This window comes from Bison bison, unplaced genomic scaffold, assembly GCF_000754665.1.
Source record: "Bison bison bison isolate TAMUID 2011002044 unplaced genomic scaffold, Bison_UMD1.0 scf7180017864068, whole genome shotgun sequence".
Taxonomy (NCBI): domain Eukaryota; kingdom Metazoa; phylum Chordata; class Mammalia; order Artiodactyla; family Bovidae; genus Bison; species Bison bison.
Genome location: NW_011494640.1, coordinates 2726791 through 2737157, shown reverse-complemented (window position 1 = coordinate 2737157; position 10367 = coordinate 2726791). Strand labels below are relative to the sequence as shown.

The window sequence follows — 10367 nt, the reverse complement described above, 5'->3', positions numbered from 1 at the left end:
GGGAGCTCCTCCCTAGTCCCCCTCAGAGGCACAGCCCCCACCCTCTCCTCTTGGGTCCCAAATGGTTTGGAAAATCCTGATGGGAGCAGATGGTGGGGACAGATGGAGGGAAAAGCATCTCAAGGGCTGAATTACACAAACAAACATTGATAAAGTGATTAAAACCTCAAGCCACCCCTTTCCAAAGGGCCCTGCCCACCCCAGTCTGGAGCACGGTAGACCTCAAGGTGGGAGCCTGGGGGGGCAGGTGGTCTCTGGATACCTTGCATCTCAGCCCATCTGATCTCAGCTTCTGCCTGCCCGCCTCACTGCCGGGGACCACCCCCGGACCAGAGCCCAGGGTGGCAGAGCTGCCAGGAGCACAGCCCGGGAGGGGGATGGGGTGGGCCTGGCTGTTCCCAGGGAGCTGGGCGAGCTGGGCTGAGAGGAACAGAAAGCAGAGAGGGTGGGGGTGATGGGGAAGTCCTGCAACGCAGACCTGAAGTCAGTGGTGGGCGTAGGGGATTGTGGCGGGGCAGGAGGCTCTTGAGCCAGCCTCACTTTACAGGTAGGGCTCAGTTCCCATGGAGCAGGGCCAAACCTTATCCCACCACCCACTCCCACGGTGGAGCGGGGCAAGGCCCTTCACCTCTGGCAGATTTTTTTTAATTAATTAATTTATTTTAATTGGAGGATAATTACTTTACAATACTGTGGGTTTTGCCATACATCACATGAATCTGCCACGGGTCTGACGGGTTTCTTCATCTGTAAGATGGAAACAATAATATTAGCCCTTCCCTGGAAGGGGCCTATGAGGATTGAATGAGACGGAGCCTGTAAAGTTCAGGGCACTGAGCCTGACACAGGCGGCCTCCAGGCTGCTAACAGGGCCTCCCCGCTGACAGATGATCAGGAAGGCTGGGGCTGGTTGTAGACGGTCCCTCCCCAGAGCAGCAGGCAGAGCCCCTGAGGCTGCCGGCCTCTGAAACAGAGGCTCCTCATGGATAAGGCTGATCTCTCTACCAAGCCCAAAATCCAGGACCCCCAGGGAAAGGGAAGGGGCTGCGTCTCTGCTGGGCCCTCACTATGAAGGGACATACAAGGGACATACCCTAACTATGAAGGAGGGCAATAGACCCAGGCTCAGATCTTGAAGTGGCCCCTTCCCAGCCTTGATAAGTTGAACAAAAACAACTCTTCTGACCCTCTGGCTCCTTTTTTGTAAAACCTGCATTTCCAGCTGCTTTCTGGACTTGCTCCCAGAAACCCATAGACACACCTCAGACTCAAGCCAGCCAGTATCCAGTTCATCACCTCCCACCCCAGCCTGCCCTGTGCCTGGGTCCCCCTCCATCACCACACCAGGACCCCTTCCTGCTCTTAACTCCCACACCTGATTCCTTCCCAAGTCAGCCTGTCTACTAGGGACATCTCTCAGACCTGCCCTCCTCTCTCCTTGCCACCTCCTCTGCCCAACACCCTCGTCAGACTGGCCCTGTACGCTGGCTCTGGCTCTCTTACACTTCGTGCCTTCGGTTTCTCTAAATCTAATCCCCTTCCTCTCTGTTTAATAATCTTCCGTGGCTTCCCACCGCCCACCAGAGTAGGTGGACATTTCAGGCCGAGACCCCTGTCTTGGCTCTTCTTCTTCACCTTCCTTTTACAGCTCCCCACCAGCCAGCTCCTCCTCTACCAGACGGTCAGGATCGCCCTAACACCTAGAAAAGGGATGTAGAGCCAAGGCAGGGGAAAAGGGGCTCCCTGACCCCCATATCCTGCATGTGAGTTTAACCTAGTTAGAGGTGGGGTTAGAGGTGAAGCAGTGACCTTGGGGTCAGGCCCCAGCCAACACTTGCCTGCACAATAATCCCTCTGCTGGTGTAAGCACCTCTTAGGTGGAAAGCCTTCCAGCTCTGCCAAGGAGGGACGGTGCCTTACCCGAGGTCACCTCTCCAGGTGCACCCTTTTGTCCCCTCCCCAAGTCATAAGTGACCCCTTCTGCAACAGCTTTCCTGACAGAGAAGCACTCAGATCTTTCTCAGGCATTTTCATTTCTGGCAGGTTTGCCCCTCCCGGTCCATCTCTGACTATCTGAAAATTGTTCCTGGGTTCACAGCAAATGGAATGTCACTCTTGAAAGTGGAACGAAGGGCAGGAGGCTGAGTGTCCACTTGTGACTTCAGAAGCAATTCTGCCTGGATGTATTAAAACCTGCAGATAGGACACTTGAGATTTGAGTTAAAATTAGAGTCAAGATTTTTAAAAGATGGTTCTTCCACTGGGACCTGCCTTCCAGAAGCCTTCTGGCAGCCCAGCTCTGCCCCAGGGGTTGCCCAAGCTGAAAGCTGCACCCAATACTCATGGCCAGTGACTCTCCTTCTGGGGGTCATGGGGACAGCAGCCCTGGCCAGCGGTGTCTTCCTGGAGCCCCAGTTCCACTTCTGGGAACAGCCTCCATCCCAGAGTTGCTGGGAGGAGCCCACGAGACCCTGGGAGGGTTGTATACATGAAGGAGGCTGCTCTGTGGCATCCAGGGCTCTGCGGTGTACATTCATACAGCCCAGGGCCCCCAGCAAGAGAAAAGGTAACATCCCAGCTCAAGGCTTCTGCTGGCATGTGTGATTATTCCTATTTTATGGAAGAGGAAACAAAAAGACCACGTTCCCTGCCTGAGCCTGGGCACAGGGGTAGAGCCACATCCAGGATGGGACTCAGCTCTGTTTCCTGAGCTCTTTCCAGAAGGCTGGGATGCTGTGGGGGACTGGAATGCTGTGGAGAAGTGAGAGCTTCTAGAGGGTTCAAAAGAATGCAGAGTCCCAGAAGCCAACCAGCCCCCAGAGGCTGAGGTTGCCAAATCCCAAGGGCATCATGCTTTGGCTCTGTCTTTCTGGGAAGACAGGGTCAGCTCTCATTTCTGGTATCTTAGGCTCTTCCCGAGGCTGGGGATTGCCTCTTTGTTTCCATGGTAACAGCTCACAGAGGGGCCTCCCGAATCAGTGCAGGGGTACTGTACGGGTGCCCGCAGGTACGCATGTGCCCTGGGAACCCCTGGGATGGAGAGCCTGATGCACATGCACGCATACCCATGCACATCCTTGCATATGCTTGCACACCCAGTGCACGTGTGTGCATGCCCACACCCCCTGCACATTAAGTTACACGAACCATGTGCCCGCTAGCCGAGAAGTGGGTCAGGACACCACCCTGCCAGACATGATCCACTCTCACGGCCACCCTGACCCACTCAGGCTCAGGGAGGGACTTGGAGAAATGAAGCATTTCCACTTTGTAATGATATTTCGGGAAGATCCCTTGGATCAGGAAATGGCAACCCACTCTAGTAATCTTGCCTGGAGAATTCCATGGACAGCGGAGCCTGGCAGGCTACAGTCCATGGGGCTGCAAAGAGTCAGGCATGACTGAGCAACTTTCACTCACTTACACTATTTACTATGCGCCCAGTACTGCGTTTTCCTTTTCACATGTAACAGCTCCTATACTCCCCACAGCACCACTCTGAGAGGTGCCTGGTGAGAAAACAGGCTCAGAACAGGAAAGTGATTTGCCTGAGGTCACACAGTAGCCAAGATTTAGCCCAGGACTATTTGGCTCCTGCTCTCACCACCAGATCCCTTGGTGCCAGACCCAAGAGCACTCACACTGGGACCCACAAACACAGATGGGGTGCCTGGCAGCAGGTGGGACCGGAGCTGAGGCCTCCCACCTGGGATGCCAGGCTTCCTGAACTTACAGCTCTAAATTCCCGTTCCAGCCTCCAGCCATGGAGTGAAGGGAGGCCCAAAGGATGGCAAGGACTTGCCTTCTACTGATTTCTCCCAGTCAGTAGAAAAGAATACTTAACAGCCGGAGCAAGACCCACCGGGAATCTCCTGCTGGCAAAGCCACCTGGGTTCACTTGTCGGCTCCCTGCCCTTCCTGAGGAGGCAAGAATCCAGCTGCCAGCGTCCTGGTTCCCCAACCTCTTGAGCCTCTCAGGCAGAACTTGGGGAAACAAGGGGGCCTGAGGCCAGAGGCTAAGCCAGCCGGGTCATCCTGATAGGGAGCTGGCAGGTGAGCTGTCTTCCAGGAGGCAGCTTTCAGCAAAACGATGATGTGACCGTGAGAACAGGCTGCTGGGGAGGGAGTGAGCTCCCTGTCACTGGAGGCATCCCAGGTTGATAGGCACCGGATGCTCCCTGGTTAGGAAATTCAGGGACAGCATCATTCTCATCGTCACTGTCGTCATAGCACCAATGACTGGATACCCTTTGTGTCAGTCACCTTAAGGTACAGTAAGACTGCCACCACTGTTAATAAAAATAGCAGCTCCTGTGTATTCAGCCCTTATGTGGTTGATCATCACTGAATCCTGTGAGGCAGGCACTATTATTAGGCCCATTTACAAAGGAGGAAACTGAGGTTCCTCAGAGAGGTACGACAGCAAGGTTCAGGTTCTGCTTGGCTGGAGTCTGCGAGCTGGCCTCTTGGCACCCGGGCAGAGGAGCAAAGCAGGAGGCAGGGCGGCCTTCCCAGCTGGGGCTCTGGGTCCCCAGAGCTATTCCTATTCTGGGCCAACACTGGCTTCCCTGTGGCCCTGGCTGGCACCCTCTGCTGGCCATGCCCTACTTCTGCAGAGTCGCTTTTTTTTTTTTTCTAGGCTGAGGGAGACCCTGAGATGTGGGAGGTGAGTGAGCTCTTGAACCTAGATCCTCACTTTAGATGGTGATACCTGAGGTCACCCAGCCAGTCAGGGGGCTGAGAGCTATCTTATTCTCAGGTTCTCACCCTTCCACCCCTCCCTGACGGGGAAGGAGTTTTATTCCTGCAGCCTTTGCTTCCCACCCCCTGCCACATCTGGAACCCCTAAAACAGAGCCTCCAGCCCCACTAGTCCTCGGGGATTTCAGTGACTGTGGCTTGTAAGCTGAGAATCTGTCTCCAAAGGCAAATCTGGGATCCAGGGTTTGAGGTAATTTAAGGCACGAAGATGATACTGACTGGCTGTGTGACGCTGGGCAAGATTCTCAACCTCTCTGAGCACTGTCAGATGGGAGTCAGTTCCTTTGTGGACTCTGAAGAACTGAAGAAATCTTTTTAAAAGAAGAGATCTCTTTTACCCAATTCGAAGGCCTTCACTCAGACTTCTCCTCCAACTTCTCCCTTTTCCCCCTTGTCCCTCCCCGCTCAACCTGGTCTTCCCTCTTCTTTATCTCTTCTCCCCACCCCCCACTATCTCTTCCACTGTTCTGCAGTGTGGATATTACCTTTCTTTTCAAGAGGAGGCATTTGAGGCTCAGAGCGGCAGAGTAACTGGCCCAGCAACACCCAGCCAGATGTTTCGGCTTAGAATCCAGACTTTGACAAGCTGCCCCCTGTCCCGTTCCCTCTCCATCTCCTCTCTCCTCACTCATCAGATCGCATCCATCAGCTTCTCCTACAAGGAGTGTCCCCAAATCCTCCATCAGCTCCTCTCCTTGTCCCTTGCCAAGACCCATCTGAGACCCATCATGATGGCTTGGCGACTGCAACAGCTTCCCTGCTTCCTCACAGGGCAGTGACTGTATGATGGTGGACTTCAGGATCATTTCCTACGTGGGTGAGCTGGTCACACAATTTTAAAAGCAGTAAGTGGGGCTTATGAAGAACTCCCAGGAGTGGGTGATTGGTGGAAGCCCCGGGACCTACCTCTCCGGAGCCATGAGCAGGACCCACAGCTGAAAGAACAATGATAATTAAGGTAAACCTCCCGGGGGCCACCGAGGAAGATGGTTTCAGACGCACACATGAGCTTCTGCTCCATCCCAGCGTGACCATGAGGAACACTGTCTTGGTCCTGCCTTCTAGGATTTACAACCCAACCAGAGACAAGCCCTGCTATGCCTGCTGTCGGCATGCCTCGTGCCTTCCTCATGCAGGGACCCGGAGGGAAGCACCACTCTCCTATCTTAAAGGACAGGCTCAGGTTAAATACCCCCTTAAATACCCCCTGAAAGCTACAGAGTTAGCCAGGGGCCCAGCCAGGATGAAGACTCAGAGCTCCAACATCAAAGCTTGCTGCCGTACCCACTACTGCATGTGTGTGTGTGTGTGTGTGTGCGCGCGTGTATGCGCACACGCTTAGTCACTATGTCTGACTCTTTACGAACTTTTGGACTGTTGTCTGCCAGGCTCCTCTATCTGTGGGATTTCCCAGGCAATCATGCTAGAGTGGGTTGCCATGCCCTCCTCCAGGGGATCTTCCTGACTCAGGGATCAGACTCGCGTCTCCTGTGTCTCCTACATTGCAGGGGAATTCTTTACCCGCTGAGCCATCAGGGAAGTCCAACCACTACATGGCCTCATCCAAATCTAAGGCAAAGCAGTACCAGACGATTTAAAAATCACCATCCCACGGTGATTTGGTCCTCGCACCGTCTGTCAGGCAGAGACCTGAATGTTCAGCAGGGCGAGGACCTGTCCGTCACATGAGAAAGTAACACTTTAAAAATGTCAATCAGATCACATCACATTTCTTCTAGAAGCTTTCCACTGCAGGCAGGATAAATCTAAGCTCTGTTCCACACCCCTGGTCCCTGTGCTACTGCTTCTAGCCACCTGCATGTCCTCCTTCCTCCTCACGAAGCCCCAGTCCCGTTGGCTTCTGTGAGTTTTCTGATGGTGCCAAACCTGTCATGTCTGTTGTACCTGCCTGCTTTTTCCTTCTTAGCTCAGATGTCACAGTCTCAGACCACACTTTGCAACATTTCCCCACCCATTTTCCCACTCTAAATCATGTTCCCCCATTTTTGCTACAGCCGTGTGAGTCTCTGAAGGTATTTTAGTTAGTCACTGGTATTGTCGTTCAGTCGCCAAGTCGTGTCCGACTCTTTGCGACCCCAAGGACTGCAGCACGCCAGGCTTCCCTGTCCATCATCAACTCCTGGAGCTTGCTCAAACTCATGACCATCGAGTTGGTGATGCCATCCAACCATCTCATCCTCTGTCGTCCCCTTCTCCTCCTGCCTTCAATCTTTCCCAGCATCAGGGTCTTTTCCATTGAGTCGGTTTGTCAATCAGGTGGTCAAAGTATTGGAGCTTCAGCTTCAGTATCAGTCCTTCCAATGAATATTCAGGGTTGATTTTCTTAAGGATTGACTGGTTTGATCTCCTTGCTGAGAGTCTAAAGGACTCTTAAGTCATTATCTCACTTGTTTATTGCCTGTCTCTCCCACTGGAACATGAGATTCATGGGGGCAGGGACGTTGTCATCCCCTTCACAGCTGTGTCCTCAGGACCTAGCAAGGAACCTGGCACTTAATAGGTGCACAATATATGCTTGTTGAATGCAGAAAGCCCTCCCCAGCCCCGACTTCTCTTGCAAGCTCAGAGCAGTCTTTCACACCAATCCTGTTTTTCCTGCTCCCACTGTCACAGCCCAGAGCTTATAGCGACCCCTCCCTGCTGCCCTACTCTGCCTCCGTGTTTCCCCTCCATGTAGACGCTATGGCCTCAGGGCCAATGTTTCCTTTTTCCCCTCTGCCTCTTTCCCCTCATTTGACTAATTCCCACCTGACTGTCAGTACTAATTAAGATGCCCTCCCTGCTTTCCTTTTAAGTTTTATTTGTTTTTGGCTTTGCTGTGAGGCTGTGGGATCTTAGTTTCCCAACCGGGGATCAAACCCATACCTCTTGTGATAGAAGCACTGAGTCCTAACCACTGGACCACCAGGGAATTCCATCCTTTTACGTTAGTACTCTCTCCTGGCTCCTATAGATCTGTGGTCCCTCTTGGTCCAGAAGGCAGTCCTTTGTCTTTCAAGAGTGTCTGTCTCTTTAAGGAGTTCCTCAAGAACTTGGACCAATCTGGTTCATCATGATGTCTTTGGCACCCAGCCCCAGGCTGTCCTGGTGCAAACATTCAAGAAACATTAAGCTGGGTTGGCCTCATCATTGCTGCGATGGGGACTTTGGGTGATTAGACAGGCCAGACCATTGTCTCCCAGCTGTATGACCCATGGCAAGCTACCTCCTCTCTTTAAGACTCAGTTTCTACATCCGTAAATGAGTATAACATTCCCAACGTCTCAGGGTGGTGAGGACTCAGGAGAAGCTTCTAGAGTGTGTGTAATGCACCGGCACATAGAAACTGTTGGGTCAGTGGGGGGTCCCTTTCCCAGTATGGTCTTGGCATACTTAGCTTAGCAACTGCCTCTGTGAGCAACCAGCCTCCTCAAGCCCTCTAGGGAATGAAAATGTATATTCGCTGGTGGGACCTGGGCCCAGAACCCTTGAGGAGCCCCCAGAGCTGAAGGAAGGATATAGGCAGACCAGATCAAGCCCTGAACTGGAAGCCATATCACTGAATTTGAGCCATGGCTCCATAATTTACTGGCTGTGCAACCCAGAGTGAGTCCTCACACCTCTCTGAGCCTCAATTTCCTGATCTGGAACAGCAGCTAATAACACTTATCAGTCTAAGACTCAAAGTAACATGGACAGCCTTTCTGCCTCTGCAGCCACCATGGTGCCTGTGAAAAAGCTTGTGGTGAAGGTGGGCAAGAAAAAAAGAAGCAGGTCCTGAAGTTTCCTCTTGACTGTACCCATCCTGAGAAGACGGACTCATGGATGCTGCCAGTTTTGAGCAGTTACTTCAAGAGACAAAGTGAAAGGAAAAACTGGGAATCTTGGGGAAGGGTCAGTGACAATCAAAAGAAGAGTAAGCAAAATTACTGCAACTTCTGTGGTGCCTTTTTCCAAAGGTATTTGAAATATCTCACCAAAAAAATATTTGAAGAAGAATAATCCATGTGATTGGTTGCATGGAGTTGCTAACAGCAAAGAAAGTTACCAATTGAACTACTTCCAGATTAACCAAGATGAAGAAAAGGAGGAAGAGGAGGATGAAAACTCAGTTATCTTGGGGGGAGGGGCTTTCTTGGTGGCTCAGTGGTAAAGAATCCACCTTCCAATGCAGGGGATATGAGTTCAACCCCTGGTCCCAGAAGGTCTCACATGCCTCGGAGCAACTACTGAAGCCCACGCACCTAGAGCCCATACTCCAAAAGCAGCCCATGCAACAAAAGAAGGCACCTCAATGAGAAGTCCACGCAGCAACCAGAGAGTAGCCCCCACGCACCACAACTAGAGAAAAGCCCACGCAGCAACAAAGACCCAGCACAGCCATAAATAAATAGATACAATTTTAAAGCCCTCCAAACTCAGTTATCTGGAATATTTTGTATGGGTTCTTGAATAAAACTCAGGAACCAAAATAAATAAATAAGATGGACAAAAAGCCAAGTTCTGGGTAGGTGCTTGATTACCCTCAAAGCAATCTCCTGTCCTTCTCCTAATTCTTCCTGTGATTTGAAGTGTGTGTACCCATGAGGCACCCTAGACAGGGCCATGACCATTCTAGGTGGCAAAGAGGAGACTTTCCATCCTAAACGTCTGCAGCCTGGGTTAGGCACTGGAACGCTGGAGAACTCGACACTCAGGAAGATCCAAGTGCTCATGACCTCACCAGGTGTGCCAATGTGTAAGTGATCAGTCAGCCCCCCAGGAGGTTTCTGTGGAGTCCTCCTCCAAATGGAGATCTGTGCAGTTTTGGGGGACAGAGGTACACCCCTCTCCCCCTCCCACCCACATCCCCATTCATGCATTCATTCATTCTTCCACTGCTGTATTTCCAGAATGTTGCACAGAGCCTGGGACATAAGTCTTAATAAATAAATGATAGAAGAACAAGTTTTTACATGCAACACACCCTTATTGATTGTCTGCTGCTCTTAGCCCTGTGCTAAGAGATAGTGTACGGATGGTGCACGTAAAGGAACTAGCCCTGACAGCTCTCTCCCAAGATCACCCAGGGGGCTTCTAAATCCTCCCAGCTCTTCCCACCCCAGATCCAGCTTCCACTGGTTGCCACGCTTCAGGCATCAGGACTTTCCCCAGAACTGAGGTAATGCCCAAGCACCCCACGCATCATGGAACCCGGGAAGGCAGCATGCCCGCAGCCACAGTTCTTCAAATCCTGTCTTTCATGCCCGGTCCATCCTCCAGCCACGCTTCCCCGTCTTCTCAAACCCTCAAACACAGCCATCTCCCGCCTCCCAATGCCCTACATCTACCTGGGGGTTATACCCGACGCGGCCAGCAGGTGGCGCGGAGACTCCCTTTTCCCCTTCGCTGGACTGGACTGGACTCCGGACCCCACCAGGACCCCGTCCCTCCCTCCTCTTGTCCCCAGCAGGGACAGGCGTGGACTCTGTGACCTCTAACTGACCCCTCTCCTTCCTGCTGGCTCCTGCGATGAGGCCTGAGGAGACTCCAGTTGCTCCTGCAGGCCCCGGGTTTTCTTTTCCTGCCTGGTGGGTGAGGAGGGTCCCTAAGGGGCCAAGCTGCAGC

General features: G+C 52.5%; 1 pseudogene; it reads left to right on the top strand.

The window, feature by feature from the left end:
• Nucleotides 1–8481: 8481 nt before the first annotated feature.
• Nucleotides 8482–10367, top strand: part of LOC104986487 — a 2531-nt pseudogene continuing 645 nt past the window's right edge.